Source organism: Mobula hypostoma, chromosome 2, assembly GCF_963921235.1.
Source record: "Mobula hypostoma chromosome 2, sMobHyp1.1, whole genome shotgun sequence".
NCBI lineage: Eukaryota > Metazoa > Chordata > Chondrichthyes > Myliobatiformes > Myliobatidae > Mobula > Mobula hypostoma.
The window spans coordinates 161,925,624-161,952,486 of record NC_086098.1 but is presented as its reverse complement, the minus strand read 5'-3'; the positions used below and the strand labels follow the sequence as shown (position 1 = coordinate 161,952,486).

The 26,863-nt window shown below is 49.8% G+C and overlaps 1 protein-coding gene and 1 long non-coding RNA gene across 4 annotated transcripts in view; one reads left to right on the top strand and one right to left on the bottom strand.

Moving 5' to 3' along the window:
• The window catches only part of osgn1 (oxidative stress induced growth inhibitor 1), a 155,400-nt gene extending 135,314 nt beyond the window's left edge, over window positions 1-20,086 (bottom strand). Inside the window, exons 1-2 of one of the 3 annotated variants that reach the window (XM_063073642.1) lie at window positions 19,976-20,078; window positions 13,523-13,612 (exon numbers count right to left, since the gene is read on the bottom strand). The gene's annotated coding sequence lies outside the window, so the exon portion shown is untranslated. Of the gene's footprint in view, window positions 1-13,522; window positions 13,613-19,975 lie in introns of all 3 variants that reach the window. The other 2 variants (XM_063073660.1, XM_063073651.1) reach the window with 2 other exon arrangements.
• Window positions 20,087-20,235: 149 nt separating this feature from the next.
• LOC134342620 (uncharacterized) overlaps window positions 20,236-26,863 on the top strand; it is a 47,319-nt gene continuing 40,691 nt past the window's right edge. The window contains exons 1-2 of the long non-coding RNA XR_010017059.1: window positions 20,236-20,352; window positions 23,979-24,254. This is a non-coding gene — a long non-coding RNA (uncharacterized LOC134342620). The remainder of the gene's footprint in view (window positions 20,353-23,978; window positions 24,255-26,863) is intronic.

The following is a 26,863-nucleotide window of genomic DNA, read 5'->3' as shown; positions in this document are numbered from 1 at the left end:
CGAGAAAGAGATTTTTGAAATTTTCGTTATTTTTTTTCTCCAACGGCTTTCTGAGAGGCGGGACTGCGCAGGCGTGTGACGTCGGGCAGTGCAGCGCGGCAGATTTAAAAGGAACAAAGCCTCATAGAGCGGGCAGCATAGTTTGCAGGCGGCGGAGTGAGCTGGGAGCAGAGTGAAGACTTAAGGGCTTCGGCTCAACGGGCTTAGGCGGAAGCGGGCGAGGCGAGGAAGGTTTGGTATTCATTTTCTGTTGTTATTTGAGGAGAGGGGCATTATGACTGTGAGGGCAGTTTGCTGTTCTCGGTGTCGGATGTGGGAGGCCCTGGAGTCTCCAAGCCTCCCGGACGTCTACATCTGCGCCAAGTGCATCGAGATGCAGCTCCTAAGGGACCGCGTTACGGAACTGGAGCTGCAGCTCGATGACCTTCGTCTGGTCAGGGAGAGCGAGGAGGTGATAGAGAGGAGTGGAAGGCAGGTGGTCACGCCGGGGCCACAGGAGGCAGACAAGTGGGTCACAGTTAGGAGGGGGAAGGGGAAAAGTCATGTGAGGGGGAAGGGGAAAAGTCAGGTGATGGGGAGTACTCCGGTGGCTGTGCCCCTTAACAATAGGTACTCCTGTTTGAGTACTGTTGGGGGGGACAGCTTACCCGGGGGAAGCGACAGTGGCCGTGCCTCCGGCACAGAGTCTGGCCCTGTAGCTCAGAAGGGTACGGCAAGGAAGAGGAGGGCAGTTGTGATAGGGGACTCGATAGTAAGGGGGACAGATAGGCGATTCTGTGGACGCAGTCCAGAGACCCGGATGGTAGTTTGCCTCCCTGGTGCCAGGGTCCGGGATATTTCTGAGCGTGTTCAAGATATCCTGAAGTGGGAGGGTGAGGAGCCAGAGGTCATGGTACACATAGGTACCAATGACATAGGTAGGAAAAGGGATGAGGTCCTGAAAGGAGAATATAGGGAGCTAGGAAGGGAGTTGAGAAAAAGGACCGCAAAGGTAGTAATCTCGGGATTACTGCCTGTGCCACGCGACAGTGAGAGTAGGAATGCGATGAGGTGGAGGATAAATGCGTGGCTGAGGGATTGGAGCAGGGGGTAGGGATTCAAGTTTTTGGATCATTGGGACCTCTTTTGGCGCATGCGTGACCTGTACAAAAAGGACGGGTTACACTTGAATCCTAGGGGGACCAATATCCTGGCGGGGAGATTAGCGGGGGCTACTGAGGTGACTTTAAACTAGAATGGTTGGGGGGTGGGAATCAAATTAAAGAGGCTAGGCGTGAGGAGGTTAGTTCACAACAGAGGGATGGGAACCAGTGCAGAGAGACAGAGGGGTGTAAAGTGAGCGTAGAAGCAAAAAGTACAAAGGAGAAAAGTAAAAGTGGCAGGCCGACAAATCCAGGGCAAGCATTAAAAAGGGCCACTTTTCAACATAATTGTACAACGGCTAAGAGAGTTGTAAAAGAGCGCCTGAAGGCTTTATGTGTCAATGCAAGGAGCATTCGTAATAAGGTGGATGAATTGAAAGTGCAGACTGTTATTAATGATTATGATATAGTTGGGATCACAGAGACATGGCTCCAGGGTGACCAGGGATGGGAGCTCAACGTTCAGGGATATTCAATATTCAGGAGGGATAGACATGAAGGAAGGGGAGGTGGGGTGGCGTTACTGGTTAAAGAAGACATTAACGCAATAGAAAGGAAGGACATAAGCCGGGAAGATGTGGAATCGATATGGGTAGAGCTGCGTAACACTAAGCGGCAGAAGACGCTGGTGGGAGTTGTGTACAGGCCACCTAACAGTAGTAGTGAGGTCGGAGATGGTATTAAACAGGAAATTAGAAATGTGTGCAATAAAGGAACAGCAGTTATAATGGGTGACTTCAATCTACATGTAGACTGGGTGAACCAAATTGGTAAAGGTGCTGAGGAAGAGGATTTCTTGGAATGTATGCGGGATGGTTTTTTGAACCAACATGTCGAGGAACCGACCAGAGAGCAGGCTATTCTGGACTGGGTTTTGAGCAATGAGGAAGGGTTAATTAGCGATCTTGTCGTGAGAGGCCCCTTGGGTAAGAGTGACCATAATATGGTGGAATTCTTCATTAATATGGAGAGTGAGATAGTTATTTCAGAAACAAAGGTTCTGAACTTAAAGAGGGGTAACTTTGAAGGTATGAGACGTGAATTACCTAAGATAGACTGGCAAATGACACTTAAAGGATTGACGGTGGATATGCAATGGCAAGCATTTAAAGGTTGCATGGATGAACTACAACAATTGTTCATCCCAGTTTGGCAAAAGAATAAATCAAGGAAGGTAGTGCACCCGTGGCTGACAAGAGAAATTAGGGATAGTATCAATTCCAAAGAAGTAGCATACAAATTAGCCAGAGAAAGTGGCTCACCTGAGGACTGGGAGAAATTCAGAGTTCAGCAGAGGAGGACAAAGGGCTTAATTAGGAAGGGGAAAAAAGATTATGAAAGAAAACTGGCAGAGAACATAAAAACGGACTGTAAAAGCTTTTATAGATATGTAAAAAGGAAAAGACTGGTAAAGACAAATGTAGGTCCCCTGCAGACAGAAACAGGTGAATTGATTATGGGGAGCAAGGACATGGCAGACCAATTGAATAATTACTTTGGTTCTGTCTTCACTAAGGAGGACATAAATAATCTTCCAGAAATAGTAAGGGACAGAGGGTCCAGTGAGATGGAGGAACTGAGTGAAATACATGTTAGTAGGGAAGTGGTGTTAGGTAAATTGAAGGGATTGAAGGCAGATAAATCCCCAGGGCCAGATGGTCTGCATCCTAGAGTGCTTAAGGAAGTAGCCCAAGAAATAGTGGATGCATTAGTGATAATTTTTCAAAACTCGTTAGATTCTGGACTAGTTCCTGAGGATTGGAGGGTGGCTAATGTAACCCCACTTTTTAAAAAAGGAGGGAGAGAGAAACCGGGGAATTATAGACCGGTTAGCCTAACGTCGGTGGTGGGGAAACTGCTGGAGTCAGTTATCAAGGATGTGATAACAGCACATTTGGAAAGCGGAGAAATGATTGGACAAAGTCAGCATGGATTTGTGAAAGGAAAATCATGTCTGACGAATCTCATAGAATTTTTTGAGGATGTAACTAGTAGAGTGGATAGGGGAGAACCAGTGGATGTGGTATATTTGGATTTTCAAAAGGCTTTTGACAAGGTCCCACACAGGAGATGAGTGTGCAAACTTAAAGCACACGGTATTGGGGGTAAGGTATTGGTGTGGGTGGAGAATTGGTTAGCAGACAGGAAGCAAAGAGTGGGAATAAACGGGACCTTTTCAGAATAGCAGGCGGTGACTAGTGGGGTACCGCAAGGCTCAGTGCTGGGACCCCAGTTGTTTACAATATATATTAATGACTTGGATGAGGGAATTAAATGCAGCATCTCCAAGTTTGCGGATGACACGAAGCTGGGCGGCAGTGTTAGCAGTGAGGAGGATGCTAAGAGGATGCAGGGTGACTTGGATAGGTTGGGTGAGTGGGCAAACTCATGGCAGAAGCTGGGCGGCAGTGTTAGCAGTGAGGAGGATGCTAAGAGGATGCAGGGTGACTTGGATAGGTTGGGTGAGTGGGCAAACTCATGGCAGAAGCTGGGCGGCAGTGTTAGCAGTGAGGAGGATGCTAAGAGGATGCAGGGTGACTTGGATAGGTTGGGTGAGTGGGCAAACTCATGGCAGATGCACTTTAATGTGGATAAATGTGAAGTTATCCACTTTGGTGGCAAAAATAGGAAAACAGATTATTATCTGAATGGTGGCCGATTAGGAAAAGGGGAGGTGCAACGAGACCTGGGTGTCATTATACACCAGTCATTGAAAGTGGGCATGCAGGTACAGCAGGCGGTGAAAAAGGCGAATGGTATGCTGGCATTTATAGCGAGAGGATTCGAGATTGAAACGTATAAGATCCTAAAGGGATTGGACAGGCCAGATGCAGGAAGATTGTTCCCGATGTTGGGGAAGTCCAGAACGAGGGGTCACAGTTTGAGGATAGAGGGGAAGCCTTTTAGGACCGAGATTAGGAAAAACTTCTTCACACAGAGAGTGGTGAATCTGTGGAATTCTCTGCCACGGGAAACTGTTGAGGCCAGTTCATTGGCTATGTTTAAGAGGGAGTTAGATATGGCCCTTGTGGCTACAGGGGTCAGGGGGTATGGAGGGAAGGCTGGGGAGGGGTTCTGAGTTGGATGATCAGCCATGATCATAATAAATGGCGGTGCAGGCTCGAAGGGCCGAATGGCCTAAGGTATTGGTGTGGGTGGAGAATTGGTTAGCAGACAGGAAGCAAAGAGTGGGAATAAACGGGACCTTTTCAGAATGGCAGGCGGTGACTAATGGGGTACCGCAAGGCTCAGTGCTGGAACCCCAGTTGTTTACAATATATATTAATGACTTGGATGAGGGAACTAAATGCAGCATCTCCAAGTTTGCGGATGACATGAAGCTGGGCGGCAGTGTTAGCTGTGAGGAGGATGCTAAGAGGATGCAGGGTGACTTGGATAGGTTGGGTGAGTGGGCAAACTCATGGCAGATGCACTTTAATGTGGATAAATGTGAAGTTATCCACTTTGGTGGCAAAAATAGGAAAACAGATTATTATCTGAATGGTGGCCGATTAGGAAAAGGGGAGGTGCAACGAGACCTGGGTGTCATTATACACCAGTCATTGAAAGTGGGCATGCAGGTACAGCAGGCGGTGAAAAAGGCGAATGGTATGCTGGCATTTATAGCGAGAGGATACGAGTACAGGAGCAGGGAGGTACTACTGCAGTTGTACAAGGCCTTGGTGAGACCACACCTGGAGTATTGTGTGCAGTTTTGGTCCCCTAATCTGAGGAAAGACATCCTTGCCATAGAGGGAGTACAAAGAAGGTTCACCAGATTGATTCCTGGGATGGCAGGACTTTCATATGAAGAAAGACTGGATGAACTGGGCTTGTACTCGTTGGAATTTAGAAGATTGAGGGGGGATCTGATTGAAACGTATAAGATCCTAAAGGGATTGGACAGGCTAGATGCAGGAAGATTGTTCCCGATGTTGGGGAAGTCCAGAACGAGGGGTCACAGTTTGAGGATAGAGGGGAAGCCTTTTAGGACCGAGATTAGGAAAAACGTCTTCACACAGAGAGTGGTGAATCTGTGGAATTCTCTGCCACGGGAAACTGTTGAGGCCAGTTCATTGGCTATGTTTAAGAGGGAGTTAGATATGGCCCTTGTGGCTACAGGGGTCAGGGGGTATGGAGGGAAGGCTGGGGAGGGGTTCTGAGTTGGATGATCAGCCATGATCATAATAAATGGCGGTGCAGGCTCGAAGGGCCGAATGGCCTACTCCTGCACCTATTTTCTATGCTTCTATGTTTCTATAAACCCCTCTCGAACAGTACAGTGAGAACCTCCATCATATTCGAAGAAGGAGTCTGAGAGTCTGAGTGGGAGTGCCGAGAAAGATTTTTTAAATTTTCATTATTTTTTTTCTCCAACGGCTTTCTGAGAGGCGGGACTGCGCAGGCATGTGACGTCGGGCAGTGCAGCGCGGCAGTTTTAAAAGGGCAGACATCCTGCTTCGGATTTGATTCGAAGAAGGAGTCTGAGAGTCTGAGTGGGAGTGCCGAGAAAGAGATTTTTGAAATTTTCGTTATTTTTTTTCTCCAACGGCTTTCTGAGAGGCGGGACTGCGCAGGCGTGTGACGTCGGGCAGTGCAGCGCGGCAGATTTAAAAGGAACAAAGCCTCATAGAGCGGGCAGCATAGTTTGCAGGCGGCGGAGTGAGCTGGGAGCAGAGTGAAGACTTAAGGGCTTCGGCTCAACGGGCTTAGGCGGAAGCGGGCGAGGCGAGGAAGGTTTGGTATTCATTTTCTGTTGTTATTTGAGGAGAGGGGCATTATGACTGTGAGGGCAGTTTGCTGTTCTCGGTGTCGGATGTGGGAGGCCCTGGAGTCTCCAAGCCTCCCGGACGTCTACATCTGCGCCAAGTGCATCGAGATGCAGCTCCTAAGGGACCGCGTTACGGAACTGGAGCTGCAGCTCGATGACCTTCGTCTGGTCAGGGAGAGCGAGGAGGTGATAGAGAGGAGTGGAAGGCAGGTGGTCACGCCGGGGCCACAGGAGGCAGACAAGTGGGTCACAGTTAGGAGGGGGAAGGGGAAAAGTCATGTGAGGGGGAAGGGGAAAAGTCAGGTGATGGGGAGTACTCCGGTGGCTGTGCTCCTTAACAATAGGTACTCCTGTTTGAGTACTGTTGGGGGGGACAGCTTACCCGGGGGAAGCGACAGTGGCCGTGCCTCCGGCACAGAGTCTGGCCCTGTAGCTCAGAAGGGTACGGCAAGGAAGAGGAGGGCAGTTGTGATAGGGGACTCGATAGTAAGGGGGACAGATAGGCGATTCTGTGGACGCAGTCCAGAGACCCGGATGGTAGTTTGCCTCCCTGGTGCCAGGGTCCGGGATATTTCTGAGCGTGTTCAAGATATCCTGAAGTGGGAGGGTGAGGAGCCAGAGGTCATGGTACACATAGGTACCAATGACATAGGTAGGAAAAGGGATGAGGTCCTGAAAGGAGAATATAGGGAGCTAGGAAGGGAGTTGAGAAAAAGGACCGCAAAGGTAGTAATCTCGGGATTACTGCCTGTGCCACGCGACAGTGAGAGTAGGAATGCGATGAGGTGGAGGATAAATGCGTGGCTGAGGGATTGGAGCAGGGGGTAGGGATTCAAGTTTTTGGATCATTGGGACCTCTTTTGGCGCATGCGTGACCTGTACAAAAAGGACGGGTTACACTTGAATCCTAGGGGGACCAATATCCTGGCGGGGAGATTAGCGGGGGCTACTGAGGTGACTTTAAACTAGAATGGTTGGGGGGTGGGAATCAAATTAAAGAGGCTAGGCGTGAGGAGGTTAGTTCACAACAGAGGGATGGGAACCAGTGCAGAGAGACAGAGGGGTGTAAAGTGAGCGTAGAAGCAAAAAGTACAAAGGAGAAAAGTAAAAGTGGCAGGCCGACAAATCCAGGGCAAGCATTAAAAAGGGCCACTTTTCAACATAATTGTACAACGGCTAAGAGAGTTGTAAAAGAGCGCCTGAAGGCTTTATGTGTCAATGCAAGGAGCATTCGTAATAAGGTGGATGAATTGAAAGTGCAGACTGTTATTAATGATTATGATATAGTTGGGATCACAGAGACATGGCTCCAGGGTGACCAGGGATGGGAGCTCAACGTTCAGGGATATTCAATATTCAGGAGGGATAGACATGAAGGAAGGGGAGGTGGGGTGGCGTTACTGGTTAAAGAAGACATTAACGCAATAGAAAGGAAGGACATAAGCCGGGAAGATGTGGAATCGATATGGGTAGAGCTGCGTAACACTAAGCGGCAGAAGACGCTGGTGGGAGTTGTGTACAGGCCACCTAACAGTAGTAGTGAGGTCGGAGATGGTATTAAACAGGAAATTAGAAATGTGTGCAATAAAGGAACAGCAGTTATAATGGGTGACTTCAATCTACATGTAGACTGGGTGAACCAAATTGGTAAAGGTGCTGAGGAAGAGGATTTCTTGGAATGTATGCGGGATGGTTTTTTGAACCAACATGTCGAGGAACCGACCAGAGAGCAGGCTATTCTGGACTGGGTTTTGAGCAATGAGGAAGGGTTAATTAGCGATCTTGTCGTGAGAGGCCCCTTGGGTAAGAGTGACCATAATATGGTGGAATTCTTCATTAATATGGAGAGTGAGATAGTTATTTCAGAAACAAAGGTTCTGAACTTAAAGAGGGGTAACTTTGAAGGTATGAGACGTGAATTACCTAAGATAGACTGGCAAATGACACTTAAAGGATTGACGGTGGATATGCAATGGCAAGCATTTAAAGGTTGCATGGATGAACTACAACAATTGTTCATCCCAGTTTGGCAAAAGAATAAATCAAGGAAGGTAGTGCACCCGTGGCTGACAAGAGAAATTAGGGATAGTATCAATTCCAAAGAAGTAGCATACAAATTAGCCAGAGAAAGTGGCTCACCTGAGGACTGGGAGAAATTCAGAGTTCAGCAGAGGAGGACAAAGGGCTTAATTAGGAAGGGGAAAAAAGATTATGAAAGAAAACTGGCAGAGAACATAAAAACGGACTGTAAAAGCTTTTATAGATATGTAAAAAGGAAAAGACTGGTAAAGACAAATGTAGGTCCCCTGCAGACAGAAACAGGTGAATTGATTATGGGGAGCAAGGACATGGCAGACCAATTGAATAATTACTTTGGTTCTGTCTTCACTAAGGAGGACATAAATAATCTTCCAGAAATAGTAAGGGACAGAGGGTCCAGTGAGATGGAGGAACTGAGTGAAATACATGTTAGTAGGGAAGTGGTGTTAGGTAAATTGAAGGGATTGAAGGCAGATAAATCCCCAGGGCCAGATGGTCTGCATCCTAGAGTGCTTAAGGAAGTAGCCCAAGAAATAGTGGATGCATTAGTGATAATTTTTCAAAACTCGTTAGATTCTGGACTAGTTCCTGAGGATTGGAGGGTGGCTAATGTAACCCCACTTTTTAAAAAAGGAGGGAGAGAGAAACCGGGGAATTATAGACCGGTTAGCCTAACGTCGGTGGTGGGGAAACTGCTGGAGTCAGTTATCAAGGATGTGATAACAGCACATTTGGAAAGCGGAGAAATGATTGGACAAAGTCAGCATGGATTTGTGAAAGGAAAATCATGTCTGACGAATCTCATAGAATTTTTTGAGGATGTAACTAGTAGAGTGGATAGGGGAGAACCAGTGGATGTGGTATATTTGGATTTTCAAAAGGCTTTTGACAAGGTCCCACACAGGAGATGAGTGTGCAAACTTAAAGCACACGGTATTGGGGGTAAGGTATTGGTGTGGGTGGAGAATTGGTTAGCAGACAGGAAGCAAAGAGTGGGAATAAACGGGACCTTTTCAGAATAGCAGGCGGTGACTAGTGGGGTACCGCAAGGCTCAGTGCTGGGACCCCAGTTGTTTACAATATATATTAATGACTTGGATGAGGGAATTAAATGCAGCATCTCCAAGTTTGCGGATGACACGAAGCTGGGCGGCAGTGTTAGCAGTGAGGAGGATGCTAAGAGGATGCAGGGTGACTTGGATAGGTTGGGTGAGTGGGCAAACTCATGGCAGAAGCTGGGCGGCAGTGTTAGCAGTGAGGAGGATGCTAAGAGGATGCAGGGTGACTTGGATAGGTTGGGTGAGTGGGCAAACTCATGGCAGATGCACTTTAATGTGGATAAATGTGAAGTTATCCACTTTGGTGGCAAAAATAGGAAAACAGATTATTATCTGAATGGTGGCCGATTAGGAAAAGGGGAGGTGCAACGAGACCTGGGTGTCATTATACACCAGTCATTGAAAGTGGGCATGCAGGTACAGCAGGCGGTGAAAAAGGCGAATGGTATGCTGGCATTTATAGCGAGAGGATTCGAGTACAGGAGCAGGGAGGTACTACTGCAGTTGTACAAGGCCTTGGTGAGACCACACCTGGAGTATTGTGTGCAGTTTTGGTCCCCTAATCTGAGGAAAGACATCTTTGTCATAGAGGGAGTACAAAGAAGGTTCACCAGATTGATTCCTGGGATGGCAGGACTTTCATATGAAGAAAGACTGGATGAACTGGGCTTGTACTCGTTGGAATTTAGAAGATTGAGGGGGGATCTGATTGAAACGTATAAGGTCCTAAAGGGATTGGACAGGCTAGATGCAGGAAGATTGTTCCCGATGTTGGGGAATCCGGAACGAGGGGTCACAGTTTGAGGATAGAGGGGAAGCCTTTTAGGACCAAGATTAGGAAAAACTTCTTCACACAGAGAGTGGTGAATCTGTGGAATTCTCTGCCACAGCAAACTGTTGAGGCCAGTTCATTGGCTATGTTTAAGAGGGAGTTAGATATGGCCCTTGTGGCTACAGGGGTCAAGGGGTATGGAGGGAAGGCTGGGGCGGGGTTCTGAGTTGGATGATCAGCCATGATCATAATAAATGGCGGTGCAGGCTCGAAGGGCCGAATGGCCTACTCCTGCACCTATTTTCTATGTTTCTATGAACCCCTCCCCAACAGTACAGTGAGAACCTACATCATAAACCACTCCCCAACTGCAAAATGTGAGAACCGTCATCATAAACCCCTCCCCAAAAGTAGTGAGAACCTCCATCATAAACCCCTCCCCAACAGTACAGTGAGAACCTCCATCATAAACCCCTCCCCAACAGTACAGTGAGAACCTCCACCATAAACCCCTCCCCAACAGTAGTGAGAACCTCCATCATAATCCCCTCCCCAACAGTACAGTGAGAACCTCCACCATAAACCCCTCCCCAACAGTACAGTGAGAACCTCCGTCATAAACCCCTCCCTAACAGTAGTGAGAACCTCCATCATAAACCCCTCCCCAACAGTACAGTGAGAACCTTTATCAGAAAGCCCTCCCAAACAGTACAGTGAGAACCTTCATCACAAACCCCTCCCCAACAGCACAATGTGATAACCTCCATCATACACCCCTCCCCAACAGTACAGTGAGAACCTCCATCATAAACCCCTCCCCAACAGTAGTGGGAAACTCCATCATAAACCCCTCTCCAACAGTAGTGAGAACCTCCATCATAATCCCCTCCCCAACAGTAGTGGGAAACTCCATCATAAACCCCTCTCCAACAGTACAGTGAGAACCTACATCATAAACCACTCCCCAACAGTAGTGGGAATCTCCATCATAAACCTCTCCCCAACAGTACAGTGAGAACCTCCATCATAAACCCCTCCCCAACAGTAGTGAGAACCTCCATCATAAACCCCTCCCTAACAGTAGTGAGAACCTTTATCAGAAACCCCTCCCCAACAGTACAATGAGAACCTTCATCACAAACCCCTCCCCAACAGCACAATGTGAGAACCTCCATCATAAACCCCTCCCCAACAGTACAGTGAGAACCATCATCATAAACCCCTCCACAACCGTACAGTGAGAATCTCTATCATAAACCCCTTCCCAATAGTGAGAACCTTCATCACAAACCCCTCCCCAACAGTACAGTGAGAACCTTTATCAGAAACCCCTCCCCAACAGTATCGTGAGAACCTTCATCACAAACCCCTCCCCAACAGCGCAATGTGATAACCTCCATCAAAACCCCTCCCCAACTGCAAAATATGAGAACCGTCATCATAAACCGCTCCCCAACAGTGCAGTGAGAACCTCCATCATAAAACCCTCCCCAACAGTAGTGAGAACCTCCATCATAAACCCCTCCCCAACTGCAAAATATGAGAACTGTCATCATAAACCGCTCCCCAACAGTGCAGTGAGAACCTCCATCATAAACCCCTCCCCAACAGTACAGTGAGATCCTCCATCATAAAACCCTCCCCAACAGTAGTGAGAACCTCCATCATAAACCCCTCCCCAACAGTACAGTGAGAACTTCCATCATAAACCACTCCCCAACAGTAGTGGGAAACTCCATCATAAACCCCTCTCCAACAGTACAGTGAGAACCTCCATCATAAACCCCTCCCCAACAGTGCAGTGAGAACCTCCATCATAATCCCCTAACAGTACACTGAGAACCTCCATCATAAACCCCTCCCCAACAGTACAGTGAGATCCTCCATCATAAACCCCTCCCCAACCGTACAGTGAGAATCTCTATCATAATCACCTCCCCAATAGTGAGAACCTTCATCACAAACCCCTCCCCAACAGTACAGTGAGAACCTTTATCATAATCCCCTAACAGTACACTGAGAACCTCCATCATAAACCCCTCCCCAACAGTACAGTGAGATCCTCCATCATAAACCCCTCCCCAACCGTACAGTGAGAATCTCTATCATAATCACCTCCCCAATAGTGAGAACCTCCATCATAAACCCCTCCCCAACAGTACAGTGAGAACCTCCATCATAATCCCCTAACAGTACACTGAGAACCTCCATCATAAACCCCTCCCCAACAGTACAGTGAGATCCTCCATCATAAACCCCTCCCCAACCGTACAGTGAGAATCTCTATCATAATCACCTCCCCAATAGTGAGAACCTTCATCACAAACCCCTCCCCAACAGTACAGTGAGAACCTTTATCAGAAACCCCTCCCCAACAGTATCGTGAGAACCTTCATCACAAACCCCTCCCCAACAGCGCAATGTGATAACCTACATCATAAACCCCTCCCCAACTGCAAAATGTGAGAACCGTCATCATAAACCCCTCCCCAACAGTGCAGTGAGAACCATCATGATAAACCCCTCCCCAACAGTACAGTTAGATCCTCCATTTTATACCCCTCCCCAACAGTACAGTGAGAACCTTCATCATAAAACCCTCCCCAACAGTACAGTGAGAACCTCAATCATAAACCCCTCCCCAACAGGACAGTGAGAATCTTCATCATGTTTACAATATATATTGATGACTTAGACGAGGAATTAAATGCAGCATCTCCAAGTTTTCGGATGACACGAAGCTGGGCGGCAGTGTTAGCTGTGAGGACGATGCGAAGACGTTTCCGGGTGACTTGGATAGGTTAGGTGAGTGGGCAAATTCATGGCAGACGCAATTTAATGTGGATAAATGTGAGGTTATCCACTTTGGTGGTAAGAACAGGAAAACAGATCATTATCTGAATGGTGGACGATTAGGAAAAGGGCTGGGGGTGGGGGGGGGGTGCAACAAGACCTGGGTGTCATTGTACACCAGTCATTGAAAGTGGGCATGCAGGTACAGCAGCTGGTGAAAAAGGCAAATGGTATGCTGGCATTCATTACGAGAGGATTCGAGTACAGGAGCAGGGAGGTACTACTGCAGTTGTACAAGGCCTTGGTGAGACCACACCTGGAGTATTGTCTGCAGTTTTAGTCCCCTAATCTGAGGAAAGACATTCTTGCCATAGAGAGAGTACAAAGAAATTTCACCAGATTGATTCCTGGGATGGTAGGACTTTCATATGATGAAAGACTGGATGAACTAGGCTTATACTCGTTGGAATTCAGAAGATTGAGGGGGGATCTTATTGAATCGTATAAAATCCTGAAGGGATTGGAGAGGCTGGATGCAGGAAGATTGTTCCCGATGTTGGGCAAGTCCAGAACGAGGGGTCACAGTTTGAGGATAAAGGGGAAGCCTTTTAGGACCGAGATTAGGAAAAACTTCTTGACACAGAGAGTGGTGAATCTGTGGAATTCTCTGCCACAGGAAACAGTTGAGGCCAGTTCATTGGCTATATTTAAGAGGGAGTTAGATATGGCTCTTGTGGCTACGGGGATCGGGGGTATGGAGGGAAGGCTGGGGCGGGGTTCTGAGTTGGATGATCAGCCATGATCATAATAAATGGCGGTGCAGGCTCAAATGGCCTACTCCTGCACCTATTTTCTATGTTTCTATGTAAAAGTCTGGAGATGGAGTCCCTAAGGCAGTCCTACTTTGAGTTCAATGCTGACTGGCAACGCTGTGACAAACTCTTACCAGTTTCTGCCTTTCCTTTGGATTCAGCATTTGCATGGCGAGGGGCAGCCTGCTGCATGGGCAACAGCTTGCTCTCCAAATTGTACAGCCCTAGTAAGATGGAGACAGATGAATGCTATATCTCTGACCAACACTGAGCCTCAGCTCCCTGCTCTGCAACACAGTGTGAGTACCTTCATTGGTGGAACTGCCACTCACACCTGTTGCAATAAGCAATAAATATTTTAAATACTTTCAAATCTGGAAAATCGGAGGAAGTTTTGAGTGAGCCCTCAGGGTGGTATATTTGACATATCCTGTATATAATTTTACAATAAATTTACTTTGAACTTCTCTTTCAGCATAATGCCATGAACACTTTTTTTTACACAGCACAGCAGTGTTGAAGGCACAATACCACAAGAAACCCATCTCATTTTCTTCACTGCGCTTTCCCCTAATCAGAGAGTCCAGCAGGATGTTGAACTGGAACAGTCATTCCTGTACACATTGAATGAGCCTTCTACCAGTCATTAACCTCTAACTAATGACTAAACTCACCCCATGGCAATAAAGTGGCCTAAATACTCAAAATGTTATGTCTCAATGCATGAAGTATAAGAAATAAGGTGGACGATTTTGTTGCACGATTACAGGTCATTTGGTGTTATGCTGTGGCCATCACTGAATTGTGGCTAGAGGGTGGTTGTAGCTGGGAGCTGAATGTCCAAGGTTACACTTTGTATCAGAGGGATAGGCAGGTCGGCAGAGGGGGTGGTGTGGCTCTGCAGGTAAAGAATGGCATCAGATCAGTAGAAAGATGTGACGTAGGATCGGAAAATGGTGAATCCTTGTGGGTTGAGTTAAGCTAACTGGAAGAGTAAAAGGAACCCGATGGCAGTTATGTACAGCATCCAAACAGTAGCTGGTATGTGAACTACAGATTACAACGGGAAGTAGAAAAGGCGTGTCAAGAGGGCTTTGTTATGACAGTTATGGGAGATTTTAACATGCAGGTCAATTGGGAATGTCAGGCTGGTAATGGATCTCAAGAGAGCGAGTTTGTTAAATGTCTACAAGATGGTTTTTTACAGCAGTTTGTCATTGACCCTACTAGGAGATCAGCTATACTGAATTGGGTGTTATATAATGAACCAGAGGTGATTAGGAAGCGTAAGGTAAAAGAACCCTTAGGAGACAGTGATCACAATATGATTGAATTCAACCTGAAATCTGAAAGGGAGAAAGTAACATCTGACATAGGAGACATTATAGTGGTATGAGAGAGAAGTTGGCCAAAGTAAATTGGAAGGAGCTGCTGACAAGGATGACAGCAGAGCAGCAATGGCTTGCTTGAGCTTCTGGGAGAAATGATGAAGTTGCAAGATAGATGTATTACAAAAACAAAGAAATACTCAAATGGCAAAACAGTGCAATAGTGGCTGACAAGGGAACGTAAAAGCAAAAGAGAGAGCATATAACAAAGCAAAAATTAGTGGGAAGACAAAGGATTGGGAAGCTTTTGAAAACCTACAAAGGGAAAATAAAATAAAAGAATGGTTAGGAGGGAAAATCAAATATGGAAACAAGCCAGCAAAGAATATCAAGGTAGATAGTAAAAGCTTTTTCAAGTAAAAAGTCTGACGTAGCAGTATGGAGTAAAGGAAGTTACAGTCGTATGAGAGACGAGTTAGCCAAAGTAAATTGGAGATGCCAGCAGGGATAACAGCAGAACAGCAATGGTTTGCTTGAGTTTCTGAGAAAAATGAGGAAGGTGCTGGATGGATATACTCCATAAACAAAGAAATGCAGAAATGGTAAAATAGTACAACTAAGGCTGACAAAGGAAGTCAAACCTATTATAATAGCAAAAGAGAGGGCATACAACAAAGTAAAAATTAGCGGGAAGAAAGAGGATTGAAAAACTTTTAAAAACTTACAGAGAGCAATTAAAAGAATCATTAGGAGGGGAAATACGAAAGCAAGCTAGCAAACAATATCAAAGTGGATAAGAAAAGCTTTTTCAAGCATGTAAAAAATAAAAGAGATTAGAGTGGATATAGGACCGCTAGAAAATGAGGACGGAGAAATAATAACGAGGGACAAGGAGATGGCAGAGGAACTAAATGAGTGCTTTGCATCAGCCTTCAGTGTGCAAGATTTTGAAGGGTGTGAGGGAAGAAAGGAGAGAAGATGGCGGCACGACGCAGCTCGCAGCGGCCACTCCGGTGGTGATGTCTGTTATTTGTCAAGTGGGGTGCCGTGCACAATCCTGATTTGATGGAGACAGACGTGAGAGTACGGAGGAACATCAGGAGAAACTTCTGAAATGCCTGCTTCTACTGTGTGGTCCAGAATCTCCGGAGGGGAAGGCCCTGAGTCCTTGGCTTTGCTTGTTGCTCAGCAGCCAAGGCAGGGTCGAAGCATTTGGCAGAGGATGGTGCTCGGACAGGCTGTGTCAGAGGGACTCGTCGGATGCTCAAAGTTTTCGGACGGACTCCGAGTCCGCTGCGGTCAAGTGCTTCCAGGGAGCTGCATCGGCAAGTTTGCGGCGCTTGGAGGTTCATGGCAGGGAGAGTTTCTCCCTTCTACCGTCTGCGTGAGATGATGAGGATATCGGGACTTTGAGACTTTTTTTTACCGTGCCCATGGTCTGCTCTTTATCAAATTATGGTATTGCTTTGCACTGTTGTAACTATATATTATAATTATGTGGTTTTGTCAGTTTTAATCTTGGTTTGTTCTGTGTTTTCTTGTGATATCATTCTGGAGGAATGTTGCATCATTTTTTAATGCATGCATTTCTAAATGACAATAAACGAGGACTGAGTGTCTTCATAATCTAAAGAGAAATGAGTGCAGTTACTATTACAGGGGAGAAGGTGCTCAAAAAGCTGAAAGACCTCTAAGGGTACAAAAGTCATCTGGACTACAGGAACTGTACCTCAGGGTTCTGAAAGGGGAAGTGGCAGAGATTGTGGAGGCATTAGTACTGATAGTTCAAAAACATTGGACTCTGGCATGGTGCCAGAGAACTGGAAAATTGCAAATGTCACTTCACTCTTTAAGAAAGGAGGAAGGCAGCAGAAAGGAAATTATAGACCAGTTAGCCTGACCTCAGTGGTTGGGAAGAAGTTAGAGTCAATTGTTAAGGATGAGGTGATGGAGTACTTGGTGACACAGGACAAGATAGTACAAAATCAGCATGGTTTCCTTCAGGGAAAATCCTGCTTGATGAACCTGTTGGAATTCTTGAAGAGATTATAAGTAGAATAGATAAAGGGATGCAGTGGATGTTGCATATTTGGCCTTTCAGAAGGCCTTTGACAAGATGCCACACGAGGCTGCTTCCCAAGTTAAGAGCCCATGGTATTACAGGAAAGTTACTGGCATAGTTAGATCATTGGTTGATTGGTAGGAGGCACTGACTAGGAATAAAAGGATCCTTTTCTGGTTGGCTGCCAGCGACTAGTGGTATTCCACAGGGGTTAGGGATGGGACCACTTCTTTTTATATCTTATCCCAGAGAGAACATCTGCAAACCAGGTGGGGGGGCTAGCAGGGGGAGGGAGGGAGGGAGCGGGGGGAGGGAGGGAGGGAGTGGGGTTCGGACAGGGAGGGAGCGGGCGTAGTTCGGGGGAGGGAGCGGGCGCTGGGTTCGGGGGGAGGGACGGAGCGGGCGCGGGGTTCGGGGGGAGGGACGGAGCGGGGTTCGGGGGGAGGGACGGAGCGGGGTTCGGGGGGAGGGACGGAGCGGGGTTCGGGGGGAGGGACGGAGCGGGGTTCGGGGGGAGGGAGCGGGCGGGCACAGGGTTCGTGGGGAGAGAGGGAGCGGGATTCGGGGAGGGAGGGAAAGAGCGGGGTTTGGGATTCAGCAGAGAGGGGGAGCAGGGCGGCGCGGGGTTCAGGGGGAGGGAGTGGGCAGGCGCGGGGTTCGGTGGGGGGAGGGAGCAGGCAGGCTCGGGGTTCGGTGGGGGGAGGGAGCGGGCAGGCGCGGGGTTCGGGGGGAGGGAGCGGGCAGGCGCGGGGTTCGGGGGGAGGGAGCGGGCAGGCGCGGGGTTCGGGGGGAGGGAGCGGGCAGGCGCGGGGTTCGGGGGGAGGGAGCGGGCAGGCGCAGGGTTCGGCGGGAGGGAGGGAGGGAGCGGGGTTCGGGGGAGGGAGGGAGGGAGCGGGGTTTGGGGGAGGGACGGAGCGGGGTTCGGGTGGAGGGAGCGGGCGGGGGGAGGGAGCGAGCGGGCACAGGGTTCGTGGGGAGAGGGGGAGCGGGGTTCGGGGAAGGAGCGGGGCTTGGGATTCAGCGGAGATGGGAGCGGGGCGGCGCGGGGTTCAGGGGGAGGGAGCGGGCAGGCGCGGGGTTCGGGGGGAGGGAGCGGGCAGGCGCGGGGTTCGGGGGGAGGGAGCGGGCAGGCGTGGGGTTCAGGGGGAGGGAGGGAGGGAGCGGGGGGAGGGAGGGAGGGAGTGGGGTTCGGACAGGGAGGGAGCGGGCGTTTCGGGGAGAGGGATGGAGCGGGTGGAGAGCGTTGGAGAGGGATGGAGCGGGTGGGGAGAGGGAAAGAGCAGGGTTTGGGATTCAGCGTTCAGGGGGAGGGAGTGGGCAGGCGCGGGGTTCGGAGGGAGCGGGCAGGCTCGGGGTTCGGTGGGAGGGATGGAGCGGGTGGAGGGCGGGGCGAGAGGGATGGGGGAGGGCAGGCGCGGGGTTCGGGGGAGGGGCGGGTGGAGGGGGAGAGGGATGGAGCGGGTGGAGGGCGGGGGAGAGGGGATGGAGCGGGTGGAGGGACGGAGCGGGGTTCGGGGGAGGGACGGAGCGGGGTTCGGGGGAGGGACGGAGCGGGCACAGAGTTCGTTGGGAGAGGGGGAGCGGGGTTCCGGGAGGGAGGGAAGGAGCGGGGTTTAGGATTCAGTGGAGAGGGGGAGCGGGGCGGCGCGGGGTTTGGGGGAGGGAGCGGGCAGGCGCGGGGTTCGGGGGAGGGGCGGCGGGGGGGCGGGCAGGCGCGGGGTTCGGGGGAGGGAGCGGGCAGGCGCGGGGTTCGGGGGAGGGCGGGCAGGCGCGGGGTTCGGGGGAGGGGCGGGCAGGCGCGGGGTTCGGGGGAGAGGGGCAGGCGCGGGGTTCGGGGGAGGGGCGGGCAGGCGCGGGGTTCGGGGGAGGGGCGGGCATGGGGGAGCGGGTGGAGGGGGGAGAGGGGAGCGGGGAGAGGGATGGAGCGGGGGGAGGGCGGGGAGGGAGGGAGCGGGGGGGGAGGGAGGGAGCGGGTGGAGGGCGGGGAGAGGGATGGAGCGGGTGGAGAGCGTTGGAGAGGGATGGAGCGGGTGGAGAGCGTTGGAGAGGGATGGAGCGGGTGGAGAGCGTTGGAGAGGGATGGAGCGGGTGGAGAGGTTGGAGAGGGATGGAGCGGGTGGAGGGCGGGGAGAGGGATGGAGCGGGTGGAGGGCGGGGGAGAGGGTGGAGGGCGGGGAGAGGGATGGAGCGGGTGGAGGGCGGGGAGAGGGATGGAGCGGGTGGAGGGCGGGGTGGAGGGCGGGGAGAGGGATGGAGCGGGTGGAGAGCGTTGGAGAGGGATGGAGCGGGTGGAGAGCGTTGGAGAGGGATGGAGCGGGTGGAGGGCGGGGGAGAGGGATGGAGCGGGTGGAGGGCGGGGGAGAGGGATGGAGCGGGTGGAGGGCGGGGGAGAGGGATGGAGCGGGTGGAGGGCGGGGGAGAGGGATGGAGCGGGTGGAGGGCGGGGGAGAGGGATGGAGCGGGTGGAGGGCGGGGGAGAGGGATGGAGCGGGTGGAGGGCGGGGGAGAGGGATGGAGCGGGTGGAGGGCGGGGGAGAGGGATGGAGCGGGTGGAGGGCGGGGGAGAGGGATGGAGCGGGTGGAGGGCGGGGGAGAGGGATGGAGCGGGTGGAGGGCGGGGGAGAGGGATGGAGCGGGTGGAGGGCGGGGGAGAGGTAATGGAGCGGGTGGAGGGCGGGGGAGAGGGAAGGTGGGGGAAGAGGGAAGGTGGGTGGAGAGGGAGGGGTGGCTGGGGTTGAGGGTGGAGACAGAAGGGGAGGGAGGAAGTGAGGAGTGGAGGGTGTGGCAAAAGGAGGAGTGGTGGAAGTTGTGGCGGAGGGAGGTTGTGGTGCAGTTTGTGGATGATGTGTGGGAAGGAGGATATGAATAAGAGGGTGTCGGTACAGGTACGTATGCCTCCTACACTCACTCTCACCCTCTCCTCACCACCGATGCGGACTTTTTGGAAGTGAAGGCACTCAGTAAGCGTCAATGGAACTTACAGCTCACTGTCGTGCACGGCGAGACCGGGAGCTGGGGTGAGCGCCGGCCGGGGACCGGGGTCGGGCAGCCTGCCCTGGGAATGAATGCACCAATCAGGGCACGTGTGAGACAGACGGCCCGTCACCCGTTACCGGGGCGACCCGCTACGCGCACGACACACACACAGTGACCGGTGCTCTCACCCCGGGGGCGGGCATTAACAGCTCTGATCCTACCTCATACCCTGCCTGGGGCACACGCCGATGCCGGTGGCGGTCCCTCCATCATCAAAGCCCAAAACCGCCGTTGCCGGCCATAAACCAAGCGCCGATCTTGCTCACCGCCCCTCCCCCCAACCGTACATGATGGACGTGACGCTCCACCAATCAGCGCCGTAAGGAACTGTGGCTTGACCAATAAACTGGTGGAACACAGGCTGACGTGCTGGATTCGCCGTATCCCTTTCCGGTTAGCAGATGCACGACTTCCGGTCAGTGGCGGACCGATGTTTGGAGGACCGCTCGGTGAGGCCGAGTGCGGTTGTGCGGGGCAGCGATGGCGAAGCTGAAGCAGCGCGGCCCGCTGCATTGCTACTTGTCGTCCCAGGAGAGCGGTAGGAACCGGGTGTGGGGGCAAGAGCCGGCCATGCTCTCCTCAGGCACTCATGGTAGAATCGAGCTCCGGCATTGTTCCAGCCTACACTTCCCATGGCAACCCTTGTCAATATTTCTCCTCAATGTACCTACCCAATTCCAGCTTACTTCTGCAGAAAGGCATTGCAGTTTCCAATCTCAGACCGCATGGAAGTGCTTCCTGTTTTTTTAAATTTCATTTCCTCTTTAATTTTCATATGTAAACAGAGAGCACATCCTCCTGGCCGGTCTGCTGGGGCCCCTCATGTGATCAGAGAGATCACTGTCAGCCTTCTGTAAGGAAAAGTATTCCCAGTTAAAGGATCCCACCAGCATCCTCCACAATCTCTGATATGCCCTCATATTCTAATAGTGATGGCTGCAACTGAAAACGATAAAGGTTCCGCGATGTCTTCCTGTATATACAGCCATATCCCAAGTGCCTCTGCTCATCATTCTGTTGTTACAGTTGGGCAGGTGGGGCTCGGCAGTCCGCCTAGAAGGAATACTGATTTTAAACTTCCGCTGCTTTGCGATCATACCCACCCAGACTTCAGGATAAAAACCCTGAGGAAGAAATCGGGAGCTGGGATCCCTACGGCAGTTTGGTGTTGTTCACAACTTCACACTGACAGCCTCTGCGATGACACTGGTGCCAAGCTGTATTGGCCTTGCCCTTCCCTTGGACTACATCAGTGACGTGGAGAGGGGGAACCCGCTGCATGGGGCAGCAGCCGGTTCTTCAAATCTTCCCGACCAGGCTTGTGCCCTGGAGAGGACACAGTCCACCAGAGGTGCAAACCCATGATCCTCTGGGATTGATGGCTGCCTACACATGTGGATAACATCTGCCGGTGGAGGAACATTCATCTCCACTGTATTTCAAACTGGAACAACAGTTGTGGAGTAAGATGCTCCCTACCGGTCCCTCTTCCTCTGATGGTCACCCAACTATTTGTAGGTGGATGGACTTGTACCTTGTCTGCACGGTCCATCAACACTGATCCATTTATCCACATACTTCCAGAGATTAGCTTTATATGTCGCATGTACACCAAAACATACAGTGAAATTACTTAATTAAATATCTGTCTAAATGTCTCTTAAACACCAAGATTATACTCTGATTCCACCATCACCTCTGGCAACATGTTCTGGATGTAAGACCATAAGACATTGGAGCAGAATTAGGCCATTCAGCCCATCGAGTCCAGTCTACCATTTCATCATGGCTGATCCCAGATCCCATTCAACCCCATACACCTGCCTTCTCACCATATCCCTTGATGCCCCAACCAATCAGAAATCTGTCAATGTCCACTTTAAATGTACCTACAAACTTGGTCTGTGGCAGAACATTCCACAGATTCACTGCTCTGTGGCTAAAAAAAATAATTCCTTAACTCTGTTGTAGAAGGTCACCCCTCAGTTTTGAGGCTGTGCCCCACCAGAGGAAACATCCCAAGTCATATCCCGACCAAAATGTATCACCTTCCCAAGGCATATCACCTTGCACAGGGTGGAATTCTGCAACATTCTTGCTGCGCACGCTATCAATTGTCATGTCATCTGCAACTTACTAGTTAAATTACTACATCATATCCAAGTGAGTAATATACTATATTTTTCATAAACTGCAGGCTTATAAAACGTGATCCATGTAACTCTCTTACTTTCACAAGGTGCATGTACATGGACTCCCACTGACAGCTCAGTCCGTTCCAACACCTGGCCCCTGAGTTCATCAGACCTCCCACCAATGAGGCCATTCAGACCACCGACAGGTCTATCAATTCCCAGTCACTCCAGGAGTCACAGCACACAGGACTGGGTACCCTGATATTCCTCTAACAAGTCCCTCAAAATGATACAAGCAGGAAAGAATGACTTTAAGGTCCCTACACATTACTCCTCTTTATTGAGGAGTGCTGGCCACACTGTGAAGCTAGGGTCATTGTAGTGGTTAATGTAATACTATTATAGCCCCAATGATTTCGCCACCGTCTGTAAGCTTGTACGTTCTCCCTGTGACCGCGTGGGTTCGCTCCCTCATCCCAAAGACGTACGTAGGGGTTAGGGTTAGGAAGTTGTGGGCACGCTATGTTTAGGGTCAGGAAGTTGTGGGCATGCTATGTTTAGGGTTAGGAAGTTGTGGGCATACTGTGTTTAGGATCAGGAAGTTGTGGGCATGCTGTGTTTAGGGTTATTAAGTTGTGGGCATGCTGTGTTTAGGGTTATTAAGTTGTGGGCAATCTGTGTTTAGGATCAGGAAGTTGTGGGCATGCTATGTTTAGGGTTAGGAAGTTGTGGGCATGCTGTGTTTAGGGTCAGGAAGTTGTGGGCAATCTGTGTTTAGGGTTATTAAGTTGTGGGCACGCTATGTTTAGGGTTATTAAGTTGTGGGCATGCTGTGTTTAGGGTTATTAAGTTGTGGGCAATCTGTGTTTAGGATCAGGAAGTTGTGGGCATGCTATGTTTAGGGTTATTAAGTTGTGGGCATGCTGTGTTTAGGGTCAGGAAGTTGTGGGCAATCTGTGTTTAGGGTTATTAAGTTGTGGGCATGCTATGTTTAGGGTCAGGAAGTTGTGGGCATGCTATGTTTAGGGTTAGGAAGTTGTGGGCATGCTGTGTTTAGGGTTAGGAAGTTGTGGGCATGCTGTGTTTAGGGTTAGGAAGTTGTGGGCATGCTATGTTTAGGGTCAGGAAGTTGTGGGCATGCTGTGTTTAGGGTTAGGAAGTTGTGGGCATGCTGTGTTTAGGGTTATTAAGTTGTGGGCATGCTATGTTTAGGGTTAGGAAGTTGTGGGCATACTGTGTTTAGGGTTAGGAAGTTGTGGGCATGCTGTGTTTAGGGTCAGGAAGTTGTGGGCATGCTGTGTTTAGGGTCAGGAAGTTGTGGGCATGCTATGTTTAGGGTCAGGAAGTTGTGGGCATGCTGTGTTTAGGGTCAGGAAGTTGTGGGCATGCTGTGTTTAGGGTCAGGAAGTTGTGGGCATGCTATGTTTAGGGTCAGGAAGTTGTGGGCATGCTGTGTTTAGGGTCAGGAAGTTGTGGGCATGGTATGTTTAGGGTTAGGAAGTTGTGGGCATGCTGTGTTTAGGGTCAGGAAGTTGTGGGCATGCTGTGTTTAGGGTCAGGAAGTTGTGGGCATGCTATGTTTAGGGTTAGGAAGTTGTGGGCATACTGTGTTTAGGGTTAGGAAGTTGTGGGCATGCTGTGTTTAGGGTCAGGAAGTTGTGGGCATGCTATGTTTAGGGTTAGGAAGTTGTGGGCAATCTATGTTTAGGGTTAGGAAGTTGTGGGCATGCTGTGTTTAGGGTCAGGAAGTTGTGGGCATGCTATGTTTAGGGTTAGGAAGTTGTGGGCATGCTGTGTTTAGGGTCAGGAAGTTGTGGGCATGCTGTGTTTAGGGTCAGGAAGTTGTGGGCATGCTATGTTTAGGGTTAGGAAGTTGTGGGCACGCTATGTTGGTGCCAGAAGAGTGATGACACTTGCGGGCTGCCCCAGCAATTTCTCAGACTGAGTTGGTCGTTGACACAAACAATGCATTTTAATATACTTGCAACAAATGAAACTAATGTCTTTATTCTTTCTGTAATCTCCCCAGTGCCTGCTTTGGATTAAACTAGTGAACAGTGGATGTAATGGACACCCTCAGCTGGTCAGACTTTTGCTGAAACAAGATGCCTGCCTCTGCTGCTGGTATCCGTGAGTTGGCGAGCTCAGCCTCCCTTCCCACTGTCCTAACTGGGTGGACAACCCAGTTTCGGAAGTCGGTATTCCGTCAAACGATTGTGCACTATGTTTCCCATTGGCTCCTTTGTGCCTCTCAAGATCTGCAATCGTTGTGACAGGTGTCCCCCTCCGCTTCCTTCACTCAAGGGTAAACAAAGTCTCCAGTTCAGGCAATGTCCTTCCCATGGTGTGTTGACCAGCTACAGAGCTGAGTAACACTGATGAGCAATGCACATAAAAGTCTTCCCTCCCCTCTCTTTCTCTGTCTATTAGGACCTAGACAGTGTGCTGATGTTGAGTCCAGGGTTAATGGCATGTTCTTTGTGCGAGATGTGGAACTCCGGGAGACCTCCAGACTCCCTGACAACTATATCTCTGCAGAGTGCACCGAGCTGCAGCTCCAGAGGGAATGTATTAAGGAACTTGAGCTGCAGCTGAATGCCCTTTGGATTATTTGGGAGAATAAGCAGGTGACATACAGGAGCCAAAGGGAGGTAGCCACCCTGAACTGCAGCAGACAGATACCTGGGTGACAGACAGGAGAAGGAAAGGGAAAAAGCAGCCAGTGTGGAGAACCCCTGCAATCGTTCCCCTCAATAATAAGTATACCACCTTGGATACTGTTGGGGGGGGGGGCGGGTGCAGGGGTGGGAAATGACTTACTAGGGAGGAGCCATAGCAACCAGGAGTCTGACTCTGTAGGTTTTAGATTATGAGGACACTCAGTCCTCATTTATTGTCATTTAGAAATGCATGCATTAAAAAATGATACAATGTTCCTCCAGAATAATATCACAAGAAAACACAGGACAAACCAAGACTAAAACTGACAAAACCACAAAATTATAACATATAGTTACAACAGTGCCAAGCAATACCATAATTTGATAAAGAGCAGACCATGGGCACGGTAAAAAAAAGTCTCAAAGTCCCGATATCCTCATCATCTCACGCAGACGGTAGAAGGGAGAAACTCTCCCTGCCATGAACCTCCAAGCGCCGCAAACTTGCCGATGCAGCACCATTGGAAGCACCCGACCACAGCAGACTCTGAGTCTGTCCGAAAACTTCGAGCCTCTGACACAGCCTCTCTGAGCACCATCCTCTGCTGAGCGCTTCGACCCCGTCCCGGCCACGGAGCAACAAACAAAGCCGAGGACTCGGGGCCTTCCCCTCCAGAGATTCTGGACCACACAGTAGCAGCAGCGAAGCAGGCATTTCAGAAGTTTCACCAAATGTTTCTCCGTGCTCTCACGTCCATCTCCATCAAATCAGGATTGTGCATGGCGCCCTACTTGACAAATAACGGACATCACCACCGGAGTGGCCGCTGCAAGCTGCGTCGCGCATTCATCTTCTCCTCCCCTCTTATAGCTCAGAAGGGAAGGGAGGAAGGAGTGCAGTGGTGACAGAGGATTCCATAGTTAGTGGAGCATGTAGGGGATGCTGTGGATGAAGCTCAGACAGTACTTTGCCTCCTAAGTGCCAGGTTCACAAATGTCCAGATTGGGACCACAGCATTCTAGGGTAAGAAGGTGAGCAGCCAGAAGTCATGATACATATTGGTACCAATAACATGGGGAGGAAAACAGAGAAGGTCCAAAACAGAGAATATAAGGAGTTTGATAGAAAGCTGAAAAGCAGGACCTCCAGGGTAGTCATATCTTGATTGCTACCTGTACCACGCACCAGTGAGGTTAAGGAGATAGAAAAGGCATGTAAAAAGGGAAATGTTAAGATAGTCATTCGGATTTCGATATGCAGGTAGATTGGGAAAATCAGTTTGGCGCCTGATCACAAGAGAGGGAATTTATAGAATGTCCATGAGATAGCTTTTTAGAATAGCGTCTGGTTGAGCCCACTAAGGGAAAGGCAGTTGGGAATTGGGTGTTGTGTAATGGATCAAATTTGATTAGGGAGCTTAAGGTAAAGGAACATTTGAGAGGCAGTGATCAGAATATGACAGAATTTACCCGCGGTTTGAGGAGAAGCTAAAGTCAGATGTATCGGTATTACAGTGGACTAAAGGGTATTACAGAGGCATGAGAGAGGAGCTAGACAAAGTTGATTGGAAGGGGACATGAGCAGGGATGATGGCTTGTGTTTGTGGGGGCAATTCGGAAGGTGCAGAACTGATGTAGTAGTGTTCTAAAGGGGGGACGAAGCAGCCATGGCTGACAAGGGAAGTCAAAGACAGCATAAAAACAAAAGAGGGAACATATAATACAGCAAAATGAATGGGAAATTAGAGGATTGGGAAGCTTTTAAAAACCAACAGAATGCAACTAAAAAAACTTGAGGAAAAATGAAATGTGAGGGTAAGCTAGCCAATAGTAAAAATTATACCGAATTTTTTTTCCGATATGGGAAGAGTAAAAGCACAGTGAGAGTGGATATCAGACCAGTGGAGAGGTAGTAATGGGGGCAAAGGAATGACAAATAAATTTAAATATTTGCGCCAGTCTTCACTGTGGAAGACACTATCACTGTGCCAGAAATTCAAGTTTCAAGGGGCAGAAGTAGGTGTACTTGCTATTGTGAAAAGGTGCTTGGGAATCTGAAACATCTGAAGGTGGATCAACTGGACCAGATGGACTTCACCCCAGGTTCTGCAAGAAGAGGTAGCTGCAGAGATTGTGGAGGCATCAGTAATGATCTTACAAGAATAGAGTGAAGTGGAGAATGGATGCGTGGCTGAGGGATTGGAGCAGGGGGCAGACATTCAGATTTATGGATCATTGGGACCTATTTTGGGAC